The sequence below is a fragment of the Jaculus jaculus genome, chromosome 5 (assembly GCF_020740685.1).
Source record: "Jaculus jaculus isolate mJacJac1 chromosome 5, mJacJac1.mat.Y.cur, whole genome shotgun sequence".
Classification (NCBI taxonomy): Eukaryota; Metazoa; Chordata; class Mammalia; order Rodentia; family Dipodidae; genus Jaculus; species Jaculus jaculus.
Window position 1 is genome coordinate 30,560,745 of NC_059106.1, and position 25,439 is coordinate 30,586,183.

At 41.0% G+C, this 25,439-nt stretch overlaps 1 protein-coding gene and 1 non-coding gene across 9 annotated transcripts in view; one reads left to right on the forward strand and one right to left on the reverse strand.

Moving 5' to 3' along the window:
• The window catches only part of Kiaa1217 (KIAA1217 ortholog), an 815,686-nt gene that overhangs the window by 411,845 nt on the left and 378,402 nt on the right, over positions 1–25,439 (forward strand). The gene's annotated exons all lie outside the window — the stretch shown is intronic.
• Positions 5,537–5,644, reverse strand: LOC123461106. The gene has a single exon (XR_006637424.1). It is a non-coding gene; the product is annotated as a U6 spliceosomal RNA (small nuclear RNA).

The window sequence follows — 25,439 nt, forward strand, 5'->3', positions numbered from 1 at the left end:
TTTGCAAATTTGTTACTTACTCTATCCTACCATCTCTTTTTTTTTTTTTTTCTCAAGGTAAGGTCTCACTCTAGCCCAGGCTGACCTGGCTAGCCTTGAACTCACAGCATTTCCTATCTCTGCCTCCCAAGAGCTGGGATTAAAGGCATGCACTACCACATCCAGCTTCTCCTGCCATCTCTTCTAGGAAAAATGGTTCTATTCCCATCACTTCCTGCCTCTTTGCATAACTCAGCCTTTCAATAAAAACATATTGGATCATTTGAGGTTTCATAAGCTTCAAAGATGTGAGAGAACTAGCTGCTATGTAAACATGTGACTGCCATGGGTCCCAAAGGCAGTATCACATTATTCTCCTAGAGCCATATGATAGGCTATTTTGAAGCAGGAATGAAATTTTGTGATGTATACATCTCTGTGAATCCATAAATCTTTGAGTAATTTGTATCATAACGGTCAATGAATATGGTAGCACCCAACTCCCTATGTAAAATGAACTTATAGAAAATATGTGCTGGCAGAATACCGTGGAGTTCTTATACTACAACTTTAAGAATTTGAATTATAGGGCTGGAGAGATGGCTTAGCGGTTAAGTACTTGCCTATGAAGCCTATGTACCCCGGTTCGAGGCTCGGTTCCCCAGGTCCCACGTTAGCCAGATGCACAAGGGGCGCACATGTCTGGAGTTCATTTGCAGTGGCTGGAAGCCCTGGCGCGCCCATTATCTCTCTCTCCCTCTATCTGTCTTTCTCTCTGTGTCTGTTGCTCTCAAATAAATAAATAAAAATAAAAAATGAACAAAAAAATATTAAAAAAAAAGAATTTGAATTATAAAGAAATAAATATCCACCAAACAAATGTAATGGGCATGGTGGTGCACACCTTTAATCCCAACACTTGGGAGGCAGAACTAGAAGGATCACTGTGAGTTCAAGAGCAGCCTAAGACTACATAATGAATTCCAGGTCAGCCTGGGGTAGACTGAGACACTATCTTGAAATTATAATAGTATCTAATGGATACCTTCTCATGCACCTAGTGAAGATGTTTTCAATTCCATATAATGTATCATCATCATCAATTTTTCCAGTTATATAAAATCTCCAACTTTGTGGTTACCTCAAGGTTCTTAAGGATATTATAAATCAATGTAGTAATTGATGGGCATGACTCTTTTGCCTGGGTTTTTAATCTATGGATGAATTTTCTATCCTTCCTTGCCTAAAAGAGTAAAAAGTTGAAAACTGTCAAGATTGTTGAGACAATGATGACAGTTCTTCCATATGGAGGAACAAAATACATGTCATTATGATGGACTTAATCATGTTATAAAACATGGGGAGATTGCTCAATGAGTAAAAGCATTTACTATGGAAGCATGAGGACCTGAGTTGGATCCTCAGCCCCCACATAAAAAGCAGGGCATGGCCAAACATGCCTGTAATCCTAGCACTGAATGGAACACAGACATTAGAATCCCTGGGACTTACTGGCTATAGACTAGCTTAGCCAAAAATTGGCTAGCCCCAGGTTCACAGAGGGAACTCTGACTCAAGAGAATAAAATTGAGAGAGATGGAGAAAGATACTTGACATCTTTCTCTGGCCTCCACATGCACACACATGCATGTGTGCATGCACACACACACACACACAAATAAATATGTATTTTTGTATGTATATGTATATATGTATGTAGATTTCAGTGTTACTGAATATTGAGACACAATAGTGGAAATATTAAATTGCTTTTCTATATTTTATTAAAAATCAGACCAACATGCAGAGGTTCAAGGTGGATGTAGAGACTATCTTAAAGTTCTGCACACCTAGGATTTTACACATATCAATGATAGAATTTGCTTACTCTTATGATTCTGTGTTTCTTTGGATATGTTTGTACCTTAAGAACATCAAAGCAAAGGCATGCAAATCCCAACATTGTCTCTTCCATCAGAGACCTTTCTGAATCTTGTTTCAAACACCAAAGGGCAGAAGAGTCATGCCCCTCAGCTGCTATTGCTGTGGTGAAAACCTGTGGTGGAAAGCTGAAAAGAACATTGGAGCAAACACAGTACAGAGAACACATTTTCACAGAAATAATGAATTCAAGTCTTATAATTCAATTTGCATGGTTGAATGAACTTGTCTTTCTCCTGTTCCAAAAATACAGCCTACCACATCCTGCACGGCAGTCCTACAGGACAGCCGCCAAGTCGCTAAGCTAGCATTCCATCACTGTGCCCGCTCTCCACCTTCAAACCAGTAATAATGTTTAATTAAAATGAATTTTAAGCCTACCAGCCTGAGAAAATAATGAAAGAAGGAAAGAATTGCTATTTTCTTTTCAGCTAAAAATTAAATCACTTAACCTAAAAAAGAAAAGGATAAGACATATTTTTAGTGGGGCATGTGGACTCTCAGGAAAAAAAAATAGAACATGTTATCTGAAACTTGAAGAAAAAACACTTTTGCATTTTTTTCGGGGGGAGGGGATGGAGTATGTTCCTAGGAGAATATCCTTAGCTTGCTTTTCAAAGTGTATTATTTCAACCAGGCCTTCTGTATGACAAGACGTAACTGTCATGACAGTGCCCACATTCCAATGGCTTCCCACTCTAAAGCTGCGGTTATGACTTTCAACACCGTCTACAGGTCTAAGGATGATCACAGCGGGGCCTCTGTACTGAGATTCATGCCACTTAGAATGTGTGCCTACCTTGGTAATTCTAGGGCTCCTTGTCTGCATTCAGCCTTTCCAATGGAGGAAAGCCAAGGTGGACTCCCCAGGAGGTCTTTTGATGCCAGACTTGAAAGTCATGTATGTCACTTCTGCCCTCATTCCTTAGCTGAAACTCAATTATCCAGCCCCACCTAGCTCCAAGAGGTGCTGGAAAATGTAACCTGGCTGTCTGCAAGAGAAAACAGAAATAGGATCTGGTGAGCACAAGGCAATATCTGGCACATCACTAGTTTTGAATTGAGGTTAATCAACAGTGTGTGGAAGTAACTCTATGGTGAGTCCTGAATACTGGTAACTATAGACCAACCATGTCTACATGGGACACTCTAACTATGGGGAAGCATGCTCAATTTAAGACGCTACGCAATCTGGTATCATCCCGGAGTTTAGTCAGTATACAGCCTACTAAAGGAGTAGTTTGTCTACATGGTTATTCTATAGCTCAGTAGCTAGATGTTACATTGGAAATTTTTACCCAGTCTCTTAGTTCCAGTGGATATGAAATTCCAAAGTGAGAAAACTGATCAAGGGTACCAATTTCAAAGGAAAAAGGAAGAATGGATTTTATCAACTATAAGATCTCTCAGCCACAAAAAGCACTTGAATAATGTGAGGAAAAAAATGATGACATCAAAATAGAAGAGAGACTACTTAGGAAGATGAAAAGGCTCAGTGGAGGGGAAATAAAGTAGGGAGTAGGAGGGGAATTATGATCAAGGGCACATTGTGTATATGTATCAAGGTTGTCAATAAAAAGTTTAAATTTTTTTTGAAAGACATGACTCATGAGGGAGGATTGGCAGAGGGTCATTTTTTAATTACAGCTTTCACATATAGACAGTATATCCGAATGGCAGAGGGTTTTATGAGGAGGAATTCACCTTTTTAAGGTTGTTTTCCATCACCATCCCCACAGAGGAGTGCTAGGGGCCTGTCTGCCACCTCATTTACATTGTGCTATGACTGAGTTCAGCGGTTTCATTCTGCAAAGTTCCTGCATAACACCTGAGATTGAAAGAGGAGCTTTGGACTGATGGTTCAATTCTGAGGAATTCAGGGATGCTACTCCATGGCTGGTAGAATCAAAGAAAATTGCCTCTGGGTTCAAATCCTCCTTCATCCTTGATAGCTTGTTTCCAAAAAGGATAAGGGCATATCTTTTGGAGAGTTCATGAAACCTCAGCATTGAAAAGCTGGAGGTAGGGCTGGAGAGATGGCTTATCATTTAAGGCATTTGCCTGCAAAGCAAAAGGGCCCAAGTTTGATTCCCCAGGACCCACGTTAACCAGATGCACAAGGGGGCGCATGCATCTGGAGCTCATTTGCAGTGGCTGGAGGTCCTAGCATGCCCATTTTCTCATTCTCTCTCCCTCTTTCTGTGTCAAATAAATAAATAGGTAAATATAAAATATTTAAAGAAAAGCTGGAGGTAGCTACCAGATTCCTAGGTGAGAGAGGAGCCACTCCCGGGCTCCACACCATATCACCGAAGTCCGCATGTGACTCTGAAGCATCCACAAAAGTAGTCATAAAAACCCAGAATCAGCTGTAAGTACTGGCCAAGTTCTTACAGTTTTTCTAGTCCAGAAGGATTTCTCCTGTCCTTCTTGTCACTTTTCCTGACAACCCTGGGGATGGAAATTGGTCAGAGATGGTAAGGAGTGAATGGGGGATGGTAGCAGTGAGAAAGACAGGGGAAGGCTAACATGGGCTTTGGATGGAAAACAGCAGCTGCTTGCGGACAGGTTCAGCTGGATGATAGGAAGTGTCTGCTGCCTTTGGATGATATTTTAAGTCCTGACAAATATTGGCCTGGGACTATTAGTTTCTGGATTGAGGCTGTGTTTTATAACCTACTGTGAATGTGAAGATTTTTCTTAAGTAGGAGTGACAGGAAAATCATGGTTTTGCCTGAGTTCACTCAGAACAAATGCAGAGCTAAACCCTTAGGACAGGCTTAGGGGAACAGTAACTGGGGGAAAGGGAATCTTTTATGACAATAGCCAACATAGCTATTAATTGATTTCTGCTTTATCTAGTGAGCTATTTGCATTTTAGCCTGATGAAGTGCCCTAGAGGAAGGGCTAGTAAAACATTCTTGTATTATCAAACTACTGATAAATGGAAGACTGGAGCCTAGGTGTATGTGTGTAAGGACAAGCAGAGCACCAATCTAAAAGATAAACAGATTTGCCTGTGCAGAGATTTGGGCTGGGCTGGGCTGGGCTGGGCTGGGCTGGGCTGGGCTGGGCTGGGCTGGGCAAGGACAGGCGGCTGGCAGAGTGCTGCGAGAGGCATTTCTCAAAGAGCAAATAGGGAGATAGGAAAACATAGCAGATGCATAAAGAATAGCAATTAGTTCCATTTAGCTGCAGCCAAGCATGGGGCAAGGATGAAAAAGAAGGTAGAAAAAGAGGGCTTGGACACAAAGCAGAAGGTACTTGAAATTCCAGCAGGGAGTGTGAGAAAAGGTAAGGGTCAAGGATGAGGCAGGTAGCCAGGGCAAGAAGAAAACCCTTGGGGTTGGGCTGACCCTCACAGTAAGAAGTCATGTGTTGACTTCACGTTCCCCACTGAGGCGGGAGGCGTCAGTTTTTTATCTAGACTAGGTCGGTAGCCAGGAAGAAGATGAGCGCGGCAGGTACCCGGGGAAGCAGGAATGGAGGCCATGGGTTGCCGAATGCCGTCAGCTGTGCTTGCAGACAGACTTGCAGCCTGGCCTTGGGAGGAGGTTTCTTACAGACAGTGATGTCCATGTGTGTCCTCTAATGAGTAACGTGACTTCGTTTTTAAAAAAATATGGAAAGCTTCATGAATTTGTGTGTCATGCTTGCGCAGGGGCCATGCTAATCTTCTCTTTTATCTTTCCAATTTTAGTATATGTGCTGCCAAAGCAAGCACATATTGGTGAGGTAGCAATAAAAATGAAGCAATCGGGACTGAAGGGATGGCTTAGCGGTTAAGGCGCTTGCCTGTAAAGTCTAAGGACCCAGGTTCGATTCCTTAGTACCCACATAAGCCAGATGTACAAGGTAGCACATGCATCTTGAGTTCATTTGCAGTGGCTAGAGGTTCTGGCATGCCTATTCTCTCTCTCAAATAAATAAATAAATAAATAAATAAATAAATAAATAAATAATTTTAAGAGAAATGGGGAGCCAGGTGCGGTGGTACACACCTTTAATCCCAGCACTCAAGAGGTAGAGATACAAGGATTGCTGTGAGTTCAAGGCCACCCTGAGACTACATGGTGAATTCCAGGTCAGCCTGGGCTACAGAGAGATCTGACCTTGAAAAACTAAAAAAAGTGGGGGATAGAGAGATTGCTTAATGGTTAGGCACTTACTTACAAAGCCAAAGGACCCAGGTTAAATTCCCCAGAACCCATGTAGGCCAGATGCACAAGATGGTGCATGCTTCTGGAGTTCATTTGCAGGGGCTAGAGGCCCTGGCATGCCTATTTCTGTTTCTCTTTGTCTCTCTTTCTGTCTCAAATAAACTAAAATATTTTTAATGTTTCATTTATGTATTTGAGAGAGAGAAAGAGGCAAATAGAGGGAAACAGAGAATGGACACACCAGGGCCTCTAGCCACTGCAAACAAACTCCAGATGCATGTGCCCCCTTGTGCATCTGGCTTACATGGGTCCTGGGGAATTGAACTGGGGTCCTTAGGCTTTGCAGGCAAATGCTTTAACTGCTAAGCCATTTCCCCAGGCCAAAATATTTAAAAAAAAAAAAATAAAAAAGAAACAATCTGGAGCCAGAAAGATGGCTTAGTGGTTAAAGGTACTTACTTGTAAAGCCTGACAGTATGGGTTTGATCAAAGTGACACCTGCATCTAGGGTTCATTTGCAGTGGCAGGAAATCCTGGCACACCCATCCTCTTCTTCTCTCCTCTCTCTCTCTCATAAATAAGTAAAAATATATTTACAAAATAAAACAGGGGCTGGAGAGATGGCTCAGCAATTAAGGTGCTTGCCTGCAAAACCTAATGACCTGGGTTTGACTCCCCAGTACCTACATAAAACCAGATGCAAAAAGGGGCATATATGTTTGGAGTTCATTTGTAGCAGCTCAAGGCCCTAGTATGCCCATTCTTGTTCCTTCTTCCTCTCTCCATCTTCTTTCTGTCTGTCTGTCTGTCTCTCTCTCTCTCTCTCTCTCTCTCTCTCTCTCCTTGCAAATAAATAATTAAAAAAATTAAATAAATAAATAAAATAAAACAATCCAACAAGTGGAGAACAAGTCAACTCCCTTTTTTCACAAGGCAAACCTAAACAGGCTACAAGTTGAGTTATGGTTCCTTTCTCAGAGAAGCATCTAGAAGGGAGGAAGCCAAGTAGCTGCTTCTTAGACTTCCTCTGGTGTGAGTTGAAGAAGGTTTTAGATCAGTGTGGCTCAGATTTCCTAAAGTATGAGGTAAGGACAAGAGATAACCACATGTGGAATCTGAGTTGGCCAGCCAGAATAGGGCTAGCTGTAGGACTGGACAAGGCCATCTGAAGTTCACTAGTTTCTGTAGGCAAAGAGCTCAATGGTGGAGGTTTCAATGGCCTTCCATGCAATCACAGGCTTTTAGGAAGAACAATGCTATAGGAGGAGACAAACCGAAGACATGGCCTCTCAGTGATATAGTGAGAGCTGGCAAGGGGACAAGGTGAGCCAAGCAGACAGTGAGAACAGCAGAGTCCCTGGCCTGAGGCAGATAGGAAATAGGCCAAGATCATACCTCACTATGATGACTCTATGTACATCAGACATCTCACCTGGGCTGTGATCTGAAATCTCAGCTATGGAAAACTCAGCCAGATATAAAATTACCTAAGAAACGTGTTTGGGCAGACAGTGCAAACATTTCTACAGCTGTCTTACCCAAACATGAGATCCTCTCCAACATCTTCCCCCATGGTGTATACAGTCTTTAACTTATAATGCTTTAGTTTACACACACACACACACACACACACACACATATGTAATTTATTTGAGAGAGAACTGGCGTGCCAGGGATTCTAACCACTGCAAATGAATGACAGATGTATGCACCACCTTGTGCATCTGGATTACATGGGTACTGGGGAATCGAACCTGGATCCTTTGGCTTTGTAGGCAAGCGCCTTAACTGCTAAGCTATCTCTCCAACCCCAGCTTTACAATAACACAAAAATATGTGGACTTTGAAAATGCATTAATAACTATAATTGCTCTCTCAAATGTAATTCCATGCAGGGAATTTTAAAACTAATATTCTAGGACTTACATATTACATGAGTTTTGTCTCTTGCAAAAGAGTTATCTTATGTCTTATTGCTTGGTTTTGTCTGTCTGGTTTGGTTTTTCAAGACAGGCTGGCCTCAAACTTGTGATCCTCCTGCCTCTACTACCTGAGTGTTGAAATTATCATTGACATATTTTAGTCAGGAATTACCTTATTTTAATGATGTGATCACCATTAAGTCATATTTAATATTCTATATTGGACCCTGACACTGGAGATTATCATGCATTTAAAAAAAAATTCAGCTGGAGAGATGGCTTAGAGGTTAAGGCATTTGCCTTCAAAACCAAAGGTTCCCTGTTTGATTCTCCAGGACCCACGTAAGCCAGATGCACAAGGGGGTGGGGGGGTTACATGCATCTGGAGTTTGTTTGCAGTGGCTGGATGCCCTGGTGTGCCCATTCTCTCTTTCTCTCTCTCTCTCACAAATAAATAAATAAAATATTAAAATATATTTAAAACAATTTTTTCAACTGGGCATGGTGGTACATGCCTTTAATTCCAGCACTTGGGAGGCAGAGGTAGGAGGACTACCATGAGTTTGAGGCAATGCGGAGACTACAAAGTGAATTCCAGGTCAGCCTAAGCTAGAGTGAGACCCTACCTCAAAAACTCAAAGAGAAAAAAAAAATTTCAATCTTTCCAACATTTTGAACTTTGAGGTAGGTTTAATGTTTTCACAAACAGTCAAAACAAACAAGCATTGTGTCTAACATGAACAATTTAGCTGTACTCTAAGGTAATTTCCAGAGTTACACAGTTTCTCCTTGTTGTGACATAAGCTGATTTAAATGCTTAGCCACAATCAGAAGAACTAGTATAGAATATGTGACTGTTGGTGGTGGGCATTTCCTTTGCAAGTCATCAGATTCCAACCTACAGTAAATAAGGGAGCTGACATTTTATATTATAATCTCACTTAAAGGCTACAGACCATTATATTTTACTTATTTAAAGAGAGAGAGAGAATGGACACACCAGGTCCTCTAGCTATTGCACATGAACTCCAGATGCATGTACCACCTTCTGCATCTGGCTTACATGGGTCCTGGGAAATTAAACCTGAGCCCTTAGGCTTCCCAGGCTAGCGCCTTAACTGCTGAGCCATTTCTCCAGCCCTACAGAGACCATTAATAGCAACTGTAGAATAACCAGTGTGAGCTGTAGGCTTTCCAAGATGACTGCTCATTTGCCTATATTTTGGTGTATCTGCTCCCCTTCTTTGAAGAACTCTAAAGATTTGATAGTCTCATAAACATAGTAAGAATAATTCAACCTATAGAAGACAGATGTTAGATAACTGAATGTTCATATGGTGAAATTTTATACCCTTAAAAGCCTCAGCTATTAAGACTTTACAATTTTGAATAGAACTTGAAAATATTTTCCATTCCCTCCCCCACCTGCTTCAAAATAGAGGCTTCTGGACATAATTTATCCATTTCTTGATGACTCAGAATGATCCTTCCAAACAGCCACTACTCGTTATGTTTAGAGACTCCAGGAACTATAGCAGACATGTGGCTAAATCCTCGGAGCATATGGAGATGTGTACATTCTTTGTTCCTACTCTGAATAGCTCCATATTGCTGTTTTGAAAATAATTCCTGCGCTTACTTTTCTATCCTCTTGTAGTCAGCTCTGCGCTCTGGTGTGTTCCTATTCACAAGCATGGACCTCATATTCTGAACCCCCACTTTCTTTTCAACTTCAGTTCTCTGGGAAGAGTAACCAGAATGTCAAATGCATTACAGTTGCGTCCGGGATAAGCAGAGGCTCCTGGGTTTAGAGCGGGGCTGCTGGAATTATGTTTTAGTAAGAACAACAGAAATTGCAAGTGTCGGGTAGAAAACGGGGCAACCGCAACCGGCCAAACACTGCAGAAATGATAGTTCAGCAAGGCAGTACCTTGTCGATTTCTGGTAGTTCCCTCTGCTGATGTCAGAGTTGATTGGGAGTCCGGGCTCTCTGCCATTAACGAAATCCGGTGTTAAGACCCCATCATGTGGCGCTGGCCCAGGAAAAGATCCAAGGCCAAATGACAAAGAATGAGGAGACAAAGCATGCTTGGGGCTCTGGGTTCAATCTTTAGCATCAAAATCAAACTAAAACAAACCCAGAAAATTTTTAAAAATACTTTAAAATTTTTTTTTATTTATTTGAGAGCAACAGATAGAAAGAGAAAGAGGCAGAGAGAGGGCAAGAAAGTGGGCGTGCCAAGGCCTCCAGCCACTGCAAATGAACTCCAGATACATGTGCCCCTTGTGCATCTGGTTAACGTGGGTCCTGGGGAATCGAGCCTTGAACTGGGGTCCTTAGGCTTCACACGCAAGCACTTAACTGCTAAGCCATCTCTCTGGCCCTTTTTAAAAAAATACTTTTAAATTTTTATTTATCCATTAAACCCAGAACTTTTGAAGGATGATTCCTGCTCTATGCATCATTGTAAAGTTGAAGCTCCCTGAGTCAAGGGCTGTCTGAGTGCAGTGAAAAGGTGTCTCTCAGCCTCATAAAGCCGGATGCTTGGGTTGGCAGCAGAGCACCACTAGTCCTTGAGAAAGCGCGCGCCCGGCCACCGGGGGAGCCTGACAGTTGACAAGCGCATCTTATTCTGCTGCATCGCCTTCCTCCTTGGAAGACCACACAATGCTTGAGCAAAGCTGCTTTTCTTGAGGCCACTGGCACTGTTGCAGTCAGGTTCACATTGCTGGCAGAAATCACCCGACCAAGAGCAGCTTGTGAGAGAAAAGGATTTATTTTGGCTTACAGGCTCAAGGGGAAACTCCATGATGGCAGGGAAAATGATGGCATGAGCAGAGGGTGAACATCACCCCCTGGCCATCGTAAGGTGGACAACAGCAACAGGAGTGTGTGCCAAGCATTGGGTGAGGGGAAACTGGCTATAACACCCATAAGCCTGTACCCAATGATACACTGCCTCCAGGAGGCGTTAATTCCCAAATCTCCATCAGCTGGGAACTAACATTCAAAACACCTAAGTTTATGGGGGACACCTGAATCAAACCACCACAGGCACCATTTCGGCAGGTAGGCCAAGAGCCAGAGCAGTTTGCCCAGGCTTTGTCTTTTAAACTGTTATGACCTGAGTTCATATTTCTGTATGCATTTTTAAAAGAGCCAAATCATATTATAAGACATTTTATAACTGTACCAGGTTGTGTCAAGTCTGAACTTGAAAGGGATAAAAAGGGAGGCTGTATTTAAAACAAGGTTTGGCATCACAAATATCCCACTCATCCAAAAAAACTCAGACTTAATTATCTCTTCATTTTCTTTCAAACTGGCACCATGCCATTTTATTAAAAACATTGATTAAGGCTGGGGAGATGCCTCCGTGGGTAAGAGCACTTGCCGCACGCATATGAGAACCAGAGTTCGATGCCCAGCGCCCACAGAAGCCTGAGACCCCAGCACTGAGGGGAGTAGAGACAAGAGGATCAGAGGGGCGCTCTGGTTAGCAGTCTAGCTGAAACAGGCTGAGCTACAGATTTAGTGAGAGATTCCCTGCCTCGAGGAAATAAGAAGAGTGGCAGAGATGCCCGATGCCTCCTCTGGCCTCCACTCGCATAGGCGTATCTGCACGACCCACGCGCTCGCTCTTTCTCTACACGTAGTCTTAAAATGGAGCCGTAAGCCAATGTATCAGTTTGCACTCAGCAGTTCTTTCAAATGTACACATTGTTTGTGTGGTATTTTTAGTTGTGAAGGACGTTGTTTTGTCTTAAATAGTAATGAACTAAATAACCGTTAAATATTACATAAGGGTTAAGCACTGGCGAGGCGCTCAGCGGTGAAAGGCACTCACTCCCACAGCCAGGGGCACAGGCACCTGGAGCTCATTTGCAGCGGCAAATGGTCCTGGTGGCCCATGCTCGATCTCCTCCCTTCCTTTCAACCCTGGATCTCTTCCTCTCTCTAGCTCTACTTATAAATAAATATTTCATAAATATTCAAAGCACAAACAAATATAAACATAACTTCGTCTTGGTATAGAATTTAAAAAAGATTACACACAAATCCTGTTAATGGCGAGTAGCAAAAGGGTTCTTCACAACCTTTATTATGTATGGTTTTCTTGTGGATTTCTGATTTATACTTTTTGTTTTGATTTCTTGAGATAGAATTGCAGTGGGTAGCCCAGGCTGACCTTGAATTTATGATTCTCCTACCTCAGCCTTCCCAGTGCTTAGATTACAAGCATGCATATCCATGCATGGTTTTTTTTATTTTTTATTATCTATTTATTTATTGTGTGTGTGGGTGGGTGGGTGAGATATGTGTGTGACAAGCATGTGGCAGCAAGATGACAACGTTGGGGTGTCTCTCCTCTCTACACCCTTTTGAGACAGGGTCTCTCTTACTGCTCCTGCTTGTGACCTCCCACGTGGGGATTACAGACGCTGGGACGCTTGAGCGCTGAGCAAGACGAGACTCAGACAGACTGGCAAGCAAGTGCTTTTGCCACTGAGCTATGTCCAGCCCCTCTAAAATATTCTTGAAGTGTCATGATACAGGTTTTTAAATTTTTATTTATTTGAAAGAAAAAGAGAAGAGAGAGGCAGATAGAGCAAAACAGAACGGGCACACCAGGGCCTTCAGCCACTGCGAACAAAATCCAAAAGCTTGCGCCACTTTGTGTATCTGGCTTACGGGAGTACTGGAGAATCAAACCTGGGTCCTTTGGCTTTGCAGGTAAGCACTTTAATGGCTAAGCCATCCCTCCAGCTCTTTACATTTATATTATAGTTTTATATCAAAAACCTCAATGCCAATAGATTTTTATTCCTCTTTAAGTTAGTATGTGATACTGTGGTCTATGTACACTTCTTTATAAGGTTGAAGTTTATGTGTTCAATTACTTATAAGGAAAGAAGTATATATTTATACATTGTTTATATTTTTCATAAATTTATCTGTTTAGAACTGGGTGTGGTAGTACACGCCTTTAATCCCAGCACTCTGGAGCCAGAGGTAGGAGGGTTGCCATGAGTTCAAGGCCACCCTGAGACTACAGAGTTAATTCCAGGTCAGCCTGGACCAGAGTGAGACCCTACCTCAAAAGACCAAAAAAAAAAAAAAAAAGTCTGTCTAGAGACTGTTAAAATTTGCATTAATGTCATTTAAACTCTGTCCTATTTGTGTACTTTTTTCAAAATATTCTTTTTGTTTCCATTTCATTTTAGTCATTGGCATGAGGTTTTTGTTTTTCAGTATAGCAAATCATTTTTTTTGTTTTTCAAGATAGGGTCTCACTCTAGCCCAGACTGACCTGGAATTCAATATGTAGTCTCAACAAATCACTTGTAAGCTTAGGAAATTCACCCTTAAGGATTTAATACTATTTACTTGGACTTTCCAAGTTTATTGAATATCTATATTTAACATATATCTATATGGAATTTAATTTATTGTTATGTTATAATAAGTAATTGTAAATCATTCCTTCTCCACTAGCTAAGCAATCATCCCAAAACAATTCATTTTATCCCTGTTTTGTTGTGGTGTTTCCTTAATTATACACTGATTCTAACTTGATTTCTCATTCTTATAGATTTTGTTTCGTGATTACCTGTGACATCGTGGTCATCCACGTGTCTTTTTGTATCAGTGCTTTAATGACCAGATCTTGAAACTATGTCTTAATGTTTGCTACAATTTGACTGATTCACCCTTACTCTCTTTCAATGCTTTTGCAACAGATTAGCTTGCTTAAGCACACAGATCTGAGGGCTAGGAAGATGGTTCAGTGGTTAAAGGCACTTGCTTGCAAAGACGTGTTGCCCAGCTTCAGCTCCCCAGTGCCCATGTAAATAAAGCCAGACAAGTGACACATGTGTCTGAAATTTGTTTACAGATGCAGATTTGTCCCTCTATTCATTCCCTCCCTCTCTCCCTCTCCCTTCCTCTCTCTCTCTCTCTCTCTCTCTCATAAATAAATATTTTTTAAAAGATGAAAGAGTTTAAGAAATTTACTAAACAATGTTCCAAGTAAGTATAAACTCTTGAAACAAATAGGAAGGTGACAGAAAAATCTCCAAACATGTGTAAATGAAACAAGCTTATAAAGTCAGAGAGAAAGTATCAAAAGAATTTTAAAATATTTTGAGCTAAAAAAAGAAACATAATTCAAAATTTGTGAGATTTAGCTAGAGGAATGTTTAAAAGGAAATTTTTGTCATTATATACCTATATTAGAAAAGAAGAAAGATTTCAAATCAGTAATCAAATATTCTGCCTCAAGAAACTATAAAAAAAAATAGCTGGGCATGGTGGTGCATGCCTTTAAGCCCAGCACTTGGGAGGCAGAGGTAAGAGGGTTGCCATGAGTTCGAGGCCACCCTGAGACTACATAGTGAATTCCAGGTCAGCCGTAGCTAGTGAGACCCTGCCTCAAAAAAAAACAAAACAAAACTGAAACTATGAAAAAGATGATGTGTTTCCCTGCACTGCACACGTGTTCCTGCAGGCGGCTGAAGAAAGTGCCTTTGCCGTTTGACATGTAGTAAAGTATGTGTGGGGTACGGAGGGAACCTGAGGTCAGAACCACAAAGGATCTGGTACCACAGTGCAGAGGCGGAAGATCACGCTGGGGCCATTAGCTTTGAAATGCATCAGCAATGGAGAAGGTTCATCGGCCAGTCTCAAGAATTCTTCATGAGAGAGAGAGAGAGATAGAGAATGGGCACACAAGGGCCTCAAGCCTCTGCAAGTAAACTGCAGATGCATGTGCCACCTTGTGCAGTTGGTTTTCTTGGATCTTAGGGAATCAAACATGGGTCCTTAGGTTTCGCAGGCAAGCTCCTTAATTGCTAAACCATCTCTCCAGCTCTCAAGAATTCTTCTAAAACCTTAAAGGTACTCCAATTACCAAGTAAACAAGTGAGAACCAAACTCTTTTTTGTTTTGGTTTTGTGAAACTGGGTCTTCCTCTGTAACCCAGACTATTCTGGAACTCACTGTGTGATCTAGAAACCACAATGACCCTGACTTACCCATGCAAGCCATATGTACAAGGTGGCACATGCATCAGAAGTTTGTTTGCAGTGGCTAGAGGCCCTGGCACATGCATTTTTCTCTCTGTCTAACCTTTCTCTCTCTTTCTTAAATTAATTAATTAATTTTTTTAACCTTTCTTTTTTTGAGGGGGGGCAGTTTGAGGTAGGGTTTAGCTCTAGCTGAGGACAAACTAGAATTCACTATGTAGTCTCAGAGTACTTTGAACTCACGGTGATCTTCCTGCCTCTGCCTCCCAAATGCTGGGATAAAAGGCATGCACCACCATGCCTGGCTAAAAAACAACTATTTTTAAAAATTACTTTTGGCTGAGTGCAATAGCCTATTTCTATAATCCCAGAATTTAGGAGGCAGAAACAGGAGGATAGCTTCAAATTCAAAGTCAACCCAAGCTACATAGTGAATCCCTGTCTCAAAAGAAAAAAAAAAAAAATTAAAGATAGGTAATAAAATAAATGAAGCAAAAAAAAAAAAGCTACAACTATTGGTTTAAAATACTATAAAAGAGGGCTGGGGAGATGGTTTAGCAGTTAAAGGCATTGGCTTGCAAAGCCTGCCCACTCAAGTTAAATTCCCCAGTACCAAGTAAAACCAGACACAAAAGTGGCACATAGGGCCAGGCGTGGTGGCGCACGCCTTTAATCCCAGCACTCGGGAGGCAGAGGTAGGAGGATTGCTGTGAGTACGAGGCCACCCTGAGACTACATAGTGAATTCCAGGTCAGCCCAAGCTACAGTGAGACCCTACCTCAGGGGGAAAAAAAAAGTTGGCACATGGATCTGCAATTCATTTTCAGCAGCAAAAGTCTCTGGCATACACATATGTGCCCCTACATACATATATGTTTAAATATTTTATTTTTATTTACTTATTTATTTATTTGACAGAGCAAGAGAGAAAGTGAGAGAACGGGCATGCCAGGGCCTCCAGCCCCTGCAAATGAACTCCAGACCATGCACCCCCTTGTGCATCTGGCTAATGAGGGTCCTAGGGAATCGAAGCTGGGTCCTTTGGCTTTGCAGGCAAACACCTTAGCCATTAAGCCATCCTTCCATCCCTAAACATAACTTTTTAAAATATGACAAAATTCTAATGATATTGACAAGGAAAGAGAGAAAACACTAACTGCAACAAGGAGCATCCTTACAGACCTCTTGAGATGAGGCTGACTTGTGAATGCAAACTTATTACTTACATGAAATTGATCTTTCAAAATTAAAAACAAAAATCAAACCACAAGCTGCTGACACTCACCCAAGATGATAAAAACAATGGACCATATTCAAAACAATGACTTTGTAGTTCAAGAAAAGAAAAAAAAACAGATTCACTCTGATAAATTTTACCAAATACTTAAAGAAGAAATCACACTAGTTTTTCAGAATTGCTTCTAGAAGAGAAGAGATAGCACCATGTACTCACTTAGTGAAGCTGGCTTTCCTCTGATCTCAAAACCAGTGACATTGCAATACTCTTCATGGCTCTTCATGCACACAGACATTAAAATTCTAGACAAAGTACTAGAAATCTAACACAATAATATATTTTACAGAGTAATGCAATACAACAAACAGGTTTGTACTGGGAATGCCAGGATCATTCAATGTTTGAAGATCAGATTATTCTGCAATTTTGACAGTCGAAGAAGGAAGAGCCACATGATCACAAAGCACAATATAGAGAAAGCATTTGAAAAAATGCCATTTGCATTGCTCATAACACTCACAATCACAGGGCTAGAGAGATGGCTTAGCAGTTAAAGTGCATGCCTGCGAAGCCTAAGGACTCAGGTTCGATTCTTCAGGTCCCACATAAGCCAAATGTATATGGTGGCACATACATCTGCATTTTGTTTGCAGTGGCTAGAGGCCCTGGCATGCCTATATTCCCTCTCTCTCTCTCTCTCTCTCTCTCTCTCTCTCTCTCTCTCTCTCTCTCTCTCTCTCTCTCTCTTTCTCTATCTCTAATAAATAAATAAAAATGACTCCCTCCTCCCAAGTCCGTGAAAGTCTACCTAATGCTGACAGTCATGAGCAGTGAGGTAAGCCAAGGAAAAGGAAAGACAGAGACACAAATGGAAAGGAAGAGTTGAAAATGTCCTTATGCACAGAAGAAATGATGGCTTACAGAGGAGATCCCAAAGAATCTACATGACTACCCTAAAACTGAATTTAGAAAAGTTGCAGAATACAAAACCAACTTAAAAAATTTTTTTGTTAAAAAAGAAAACAACTGTACACTAGCAAATGGCAAGAGTAAACAGGTAACTTAAATGCTATTTTCAACAGGTTCAAAAATGAAGTAGTTGGCTATAGAACTAACAAAACATAAGCAATAACTTTCACCTCACCCCCAGTTGTTCCATTTTTTAATACATTTGCTCTGGGAAAAGAGTCATTTGCATTCATTATGGACTGTACATCTAAGGTTAATGCATCATTGAGATACTTGTGATTTTTAAAGTCTTGCCAAAATACCATGCCCAGAGAAACCAATCCGTTCATTTCTGACCATGTTTTCCAAGAAGTCATAAAAGTTCCTAAAGCATAAATGCCAATCCTGGCCAAACACTGACCAACCTCCAGCTCCTCTAGCTGGAGCCCACCTTCATGGTCAGTTTTAGCACACCCTTGCTTGCTAAATTCCTGAGGTCTCAGTCCAGAGTCAAGACAGAAAACCATCCCATTTCAATTTAAAAACAATTCACTCCATCAAGAGCTGATCCTCTTGTTCACCAAAAAACTTCCTTCAATGCAATTGTATGCCACTTAGGTGGGATTGTTCTCCAATGCAATTCTAGACTTTGGGATGTGCTTTGACCCAGATATCTGCTCAAGTTGGATAAAGGGTGTGTTGACAAAGTGCTCAGCTCTCCATGGTTATAGGTGGGCAGGGTAAAGCACCTCCACCAAGCCAGTCACTGTGGAACCACACATGTCTAGTGAATTTCAGCCACTTTTCAGAAGCAAATATATCTAGAACTTGTGATAGCAAAACTACCTGGATGAGGGGGCTGGGGAGATGGCTCAGCAGTTAAAGTCACTTGATCACAAAACCTGCTATTTAGGGTTTGATTCCCCAGTAACAACATAAAGCCAGACACATAAGCATCTAAGATTTGTTTACAGTGGCAAGAGGCCCTGGTGTACCCATATTTCTCTCTCTCTCTCTCTCTCTCTCTCTCTCTCATAAACAAATGTTTTTTTTAAAAAAAAAAAAAAAGGAAAGAAAGAAAGAGGAAAAAAAGCAAAGCATGGTGGCGCATACTTTTAACCCCAGCACTCGGAAGGCAGAAAGGAGAAATGCTGTACGTTCGAGGCCAACTATGACTACATAGTGAATTTTAGGTCAGTCTGGGCTAGAATAAGATCTTACATCAAAAACAAAAACAAGGGCTGAAGAGATTGCTTAGCGGTTAAGCACTTGCCTGTAAAGCCTAAGAACCCTGGTTCGAGGCTCGATTCCCCAGGACCCACGTCAGCCAGATGCACAAGGGGGCGCCTGGAGATCGTTTGCAGTGGCTGGAAGCCCTGGTGCACCCATTCTGTCTCTCTCTCTCCCTCTTTCTCTCTCTGTCCGTTGCTCTCAAATAAATAAATAAATAACAATAAATTAAAGAATATGATCAATGTTTCCAAGAACTCTGGGATAAATTCAAGAGACCAAACCTCAGGATACAAGGGGTAGAAGAAAGATGTGAGATAAATGTGAGAGGGATTGATTAACTGTTTAAAGAAAATTTCCCATATTTAGAGAAAGAAGGTGACATCCAAACACAAGTATGTAGAACTCCAAGTAGACATGACCAGAGCAAGTCTCCTGCATGACACATAACAGTAACAATGTCAAAAATTCAGAGTCAAGAAACAATGCTAAAAGACACTGTGAGGGAAAAAGTCAGCTCTCACACAGACAGGCAGGAAGATCAGAGTAGCCTCAGACTTTGCAATAGCAGCCCTAAGAGCCACCAAAGACTGGAATGACATATCCCAAGCTCTGAAGATAAACAATGTCCAACCAAGAATGCTGTATGCACAGCAAAATTATCTTGTAAAATTGAAGGGAAAAAAAAATCAGGATATTCTAAGACAAACACAAACTAAGGCAGTTGATTCTAAACAATCCAGCTCCATGAAAAATTCTGGAAGGAATACCTTACAGGAAAAAAGAAGAAAACAGCTCCATCTATGAGAATGCATGATAGGATATAGCCCATGAAAGAAACAGATGGCCAAAGAAAAAGTGAGAATCAACTATACCTATCACAACAAATCAACATAACTTCAGTGGAAAAGGAAAAGAAATGCCAGCAGCTCAGCCAACCAGAACATCACCAACAAAAGATTAGGGAATAGCAAGCCTCTCTTCAATAACTCTAAATCTAGATGGCCTTAATTCACCAGTAAAGAGACAGTGACTGGATTAAAAAAAGAAGAAGAAGAAGAAGAAGAAGAAAGGAAGGAAGAAAAGAAAGAAAGAAAGAAAGAAAGAAAGAAAAGATTTGGGCTGGGGAGATGGCTCAACAGTTAAGGTACTGGCCTACAAAGCCTAACAAGCCAGGTTTGATTTCCCAGTACCCACATAAAGGCAGATGCACAAAGGGGCACAAACATCTGGAGTTGGTTTGCACTGGCTGAAAGCCCTGGTGTGCTCATTTCTCAATCTCTCTCTCTCTCTTTCTCTCTCTCTCTCTCTCTCTCTCTCTCTCTCTCTGTCTGTCTGTCTCTCTCTCTCTCTCTCTCTCCTTGCAAATAAATAAAAATATTTTTTAATCTAACCATTTGTTGCCTCCAAGAAACTCATCTAGTCAAAAATGCACATAAAAGGCTGGACGTTGAACTAGCAAACAAATTGGAGCTGTAACGAAGCAGGAGTGGCCAACATTAACATTAAACAAAGTAGACTTCAAACGAAAACTAGCTTAAAAAGACACAAAGGGACACTTTGTTTTAATACATGGAACAATTCACCAAAAAGATATTGTAGTTGTAGACATTTATGCACCAAATACTACAATTCCTAACTTCATAAAACAAAAGGACATGGAAGAACACACAGACCCAGACACAATAGCAGCAGGAGACTTTAATCCCCTTTCTCATGCTTAGCTAGGTCAGCTAGACCAAAAAGCAGCAAAAAACAAAACAACAACAACAAAAAAAAAAAAAACACTTTAGAGGTGAACCCCACTGTTGATGAACTAGATCTAACAGACATGCACAAAGTATCCCACTGGACAGACAGGGAACACATGCTCTTCTCAGCAGCTCATGGAACCTTCACCAAAACTGATCACATAATTGGCCATTTTTATGGGATTTGGGAGGTACAGGAGTTTTGATCCCAGCCTGTGAATCCCAACTTGTAGATTCCCATTCCAACAAAGAATTGAGGAAACATACAAAGAATGGTCAATTTTTTAATTATGAGGTTTATTTGGGCAAAAATTGATAAACAGGGAAGTGCTTGCCCAGGTATATAAGCAAAACACACACACACACACACACACACACACACACACACACACACACACGGGACATGAAGTATGAGAATGCAAGCCTGGAGCCTTCATATTAGAAAAAGCTAAGAGCTCAGTGAGTAAAATTCTCATACCTTAGAAGAGGGTAACAAAGTGAGAAGAAGAATTTTTCCTTCTGCTACTCAGGATGGGGAAAGAGCTTCCCAGAACAGGAACCTGGAGGTTTCAGGATGAAAACATCAGCCAAGACCCCTAGTCCACATGTCAAGCCTCTATAGTTAACTAGGATGGATTTTGTGACCAGCCTTAGGCGTGTAAAGGAGAGAACTGATTGATTTTTTGACTCAAGGGGCTCGCCCAAGAGGAACCAGCCTACATAGATACGCCAGATTGAGGAAGAAGTGAGGGCACTGTCACTGAGACATTGATTGTAGTCACCATAGATGATACTGGGTCAGATGCCTAGGTCCAGCTTTGGCAGACAAGGTGGAATCACCTTGTTCCCTCTCTTTGGGCCTTTGTCCCTGACTACCTATTAGTATATATATATACCTTATTCCTAGTTCTCTCTCAAACCCTTAACAAGTGCAAAAATAAATAAATAAATAAATAAATAAATAACAAAAAGAGAGAATATAGAAACTATACAAATTCTTGAAGGAGTTTGAACAATACACTCTTGAGTGAGCAATTTCTTATTGAAAAAAATCTGCAGATTTTCCTGCCTTTTTCTTACTTCCAGTGGTCCAGTCACCCTAACATTACCTCCCTCTCATAAGGACAAAAATTAATTAAATAGTAAAAGAACAAAACATAGAAATGGTCAAATGAAGAATTGGTTCTCTGAGAAAAATAGGTAAGCCGGGTGTGGTGGCGCACACCTTTAATCCCAGCACCCGGGAGGCAGAGGTAGGAGGATTGCCATGAGTTCAAGGCCACCCTGAGACTCCATAGTGAATTCCAGGTCATCCTGGGCCAGAGTGAGACCTTACCTCAAAAAAACAAAACAAAACAAAAAGGTAAGACTGATAAACCCTTAGCCAAACTAACAAAAAAGGAGAGAGAAGACCCAACTTCACAAAATTAGAGATAATAGACTCTGATGAAATCCAAAACATCATTAGAGAATTCTTTGAATGCTTACATTCCAAACAGGTGGAAAACCTAGAATAAGTGGGCAAATTTCTAAACACATAAAACCTCCCAAAGGTAACAGTGGAGGACATAAGCATATCCATTATAAGCAATGAAACTGAGGCTGTGATTAAAAGCCTCACCACAGAGAAAAGCCCTGGACCAGGCAGACGATGCACCATGGAAATGTACGACTTTCAAGGATGATCTGATACCAGCTCTTCTCAAGGTGTTCCACGGAATAGAAAACAAGAAACACTTCCAAATCAATTCTACACAGCCAGCATTACCCTGTTCCCTAACCTGAATAAAGTCACAACCAAAAAAGCTATAAACCAATTTCACTGATGAGCATAGATACAAGAATTCTCAAGTTTCTTGCAAACCAAATTCAAGAACACATTAAGAAAATTATTCAACCAGGTGTAGTGGCATACGCCTTTAATCCCAGCTCTGAGAGGCAGAGGTAGGAGGATTGCCATGAGTTTGATGCCACTCTGGGAATATAGAGTGAATTCTAGGTCAGCCTAGGCTAGAATGAGACCCTGACTCAAAAATAAATAAATAAATAAATAAATAAAGTAATAGAAAATTATCTATCATGACCAAGTGGGACTCATTCTGGAGATGCAAAGTTGGCTTAACCTAAGTAAATCAGTAAATGAAATACAACACATAAACTTAAAGATAGAAATCTCATGACCATCTCAATTTATGCAGAAAAGGCATTTGACAATGTCCAACGTGACTTCATGATGAGAGTCCTGAAGGAAACTGGAACAGGTGGAACATACCTCAAAATAATAAAGGCTGCATAGGACAAAGCCACAGCCAACATTATATTAAATGGGGAAATCTCTGAAAACTGAAATAAGACAAGAATGTCCACTCTTGCCACTTGTAGTCAATATTTTGCTCAAAGTTATAAGTAAGACAAGTTAAGTAGATGACACAAATAAAAATAGGAAGGGGTGAAGCTAAACTACCCCTTTTTGCAGATGACATGATTTTATGCTTAAAAGACCCAAAAGAAACTACAACAAAAACCTCCTAAAGTTAAGCCGGGCGTGGTGGCGCACGCCTTTAATCCCAGCACTTGGAAGGCAGATGGAGGAGGATCACTGAGTTCGAGGCCACCCTGGACCACAGTGAGACCCTACCTCAAAAAACAAAAATAAAGAAAGAAAGAAACAAACTGTATATGTCCATATGTTTGAAGACTGTTTCTAATGCAGGAATTTTATTAACTGTAATTCAGCCTAAATAAATGAATAAGATACAGTTTGAAAAAAAATGGTGTTTGAACTAGAATTCCACCAGGGATGAAAGATTTTTAAAATTTTATTTATTTTTTAAAATATTTTAGGGCAAGAGAAATGGCTTAACAGTTAAATCACTTGCCTGCAAAGCCCAATGACCCAGGTTCAATTGCCCAGTACCCACATAAGCCAGATGCACTAGGTGGCACATGAGTATGGAGTTCATTTGCAGTGGCTGGAGGCCCTAATGCACCCAATCTCTCCCTCCCTCTCTCTCTCTCTCTCCCTCCCTCCCAAATAAATAAATAAATAAAAATTATATAAAGGAGGTCCTAGAGTGCCTTGGCTCCTCTACTACATGAAGGCCCAGCAAGAAGGTCTCATCTATAAGTCAGGAAACAAGCAATCACCAGACACCAGATACACTTGCTCCTTGCTCTTGGACTTTCATTCCCCAGAAGTGTGAGGAGCTGGTTGTTTTTAAACTGCCAAGTCTGCCACATCTTGCTACAGCCTCCCAGGCAAAGACACCACCCCACTGCATCCAAAACATCAGGTCAACATGTACATAATAGAAAAGATTAGTGAGATATGTTCTGCTTTTCTCTTTCTTTGAGGCCTTCAAAATGCACTGTGGGGCTAGGGAGGTGGCTTTGCCATTTAAGGCACTTCCTTGCAAAGCCTGGTATCCTGGGTTTGATTCTCCAGGACTCACGTAAATCCAGATGCACGAAGTGGTGCATGCATTTGAAGTTTATTTACAGCAGGAACAGGCCCTGGCACACCCATTTATTCTCACTCTCTCTCCCTAATAAACAAACATTAAATAAAAAAAATCATTCACCAGGCATGGTGGTACATACCTTTAATCTGAGCCCTCTGGAGGCAGAGGGAAGAGCAAGTGAGTTCAAGAACAGACTAATACTACATAGTGAATTCCAGGTCAGCCTGCCCAGAGCAATAATACCCTACCTCAAAATTAAAAATAAATAAAAAATTCACTGTGCATTTCATATAATGCAATGAGATGTGGACACTAAGTTTTCAGTAAAAATATCTGATATATATTTAGATTTATAAAATTTGCCATTGAAAAGCTAGGTTCACATTCTCAGATTGTTCTAAACATACCTAAACATTGTCAGGAAAATTCTTTACACTGATTAAGTTTGGTAGAGTTTATTTGAGCAAGCAAAATGAAAACACAGCCTGCATGTTGGACAGCTCCCAGAACCGCATCAGGTTCCGAGAAACAAATCCACAACCAGAGCGGACAGCATTTAAAGGAAAATGGAAGTGAGGCATCAAAAACCTCCTGCTTGGCCATGGCCAGCCAGTCAGCAAGTTAGTTGGATGCAGCTTAACTAGCTGGGTGGTTATAGGTCACAGCTTCATTAGTTAATGGTTACAACCACTAAACTTGTATCTGTGATTAAATTCTGTGTTGGTTTGGGCAGTTGCCAGTGCAAATTGAACAAAATTTCATTTGACAAAGTTTTCCAGTAAGCAAACTGAGTATCAGGTTTTAAAATTTTATTGACAAATTGAAGCACTTTGATGAGATAACTAATCTCTTCTAAATCTGCTAATGTGTGGCTGTATTTGGGTGGGAAATCATCTGACTCAGTTTTCTTAGGTAGTGTCTTCATGTAGCTATGACAGTCTAGAGGTGGGGGAGGAAGGACATTGAATAAATGGCACCCAGAGGGCTGGACAAGGTGGAAAATGGCATAGTGAGACTAAGAGCTATTTTCCGAAGTCAGACATCAGGGCAGAGACCATCCACACTCAACACTGAGAATTTGACAGGAGGAACTAATTTGGCATTCTGAGGGGTCATGTGACAGAAATTTGCTACTGAGAAACCTCACTATTGCCACTGTAGGTTACAGTCCAAAAGTGATCTTTTTTTTAATTCAACATTTCTCTTTTTGATATTTTTATTTTTGAGAGAGAGACTGAATGGGTGTGCCAGTACCTCTAGCCACTAAAAATGAATTCCAGGTGCATGTGTCACCTTGTGCATCTGTCTTACATGAGTTGTGGGGAATCAAACCTGAGTCCTAAGTTAAGGCACTTACCCACAAAGCCAGAGGATCCAGGTTCAATTCCCCAGGTCCCACATAAGTCATATTCACAAGGTAGCACATGCATCTGGAGTTCATTTGCAGCGGCTAGAGGCCCTGGAACACCCATTCATTCTCTCTCTCTCTCTCTCTCTCTCTCTTAAATGAATAAATAAACAAAAATAAAGAACAAAATTACATATTATTCTGAAGTCATTTTGTGCTACCTTTGTGAAGAAGAAGGACAGGGTGGGTAGCCAACAACGTCTCAGGCGCTGTAAGGACAGCAGGAGCAGAGATGTAGAGTTGCCATTAGATGAAGGAAGTTGAAAGTGTTGAATAAGGAGGGAGGCATCTCCATAGCAACAGAGAAGTCCTGTGAGACAGGAAGGCCTTTCAGGATGCAGCTGCAGTGAGCTGCTGGGCTTGCCTACACCCCTCT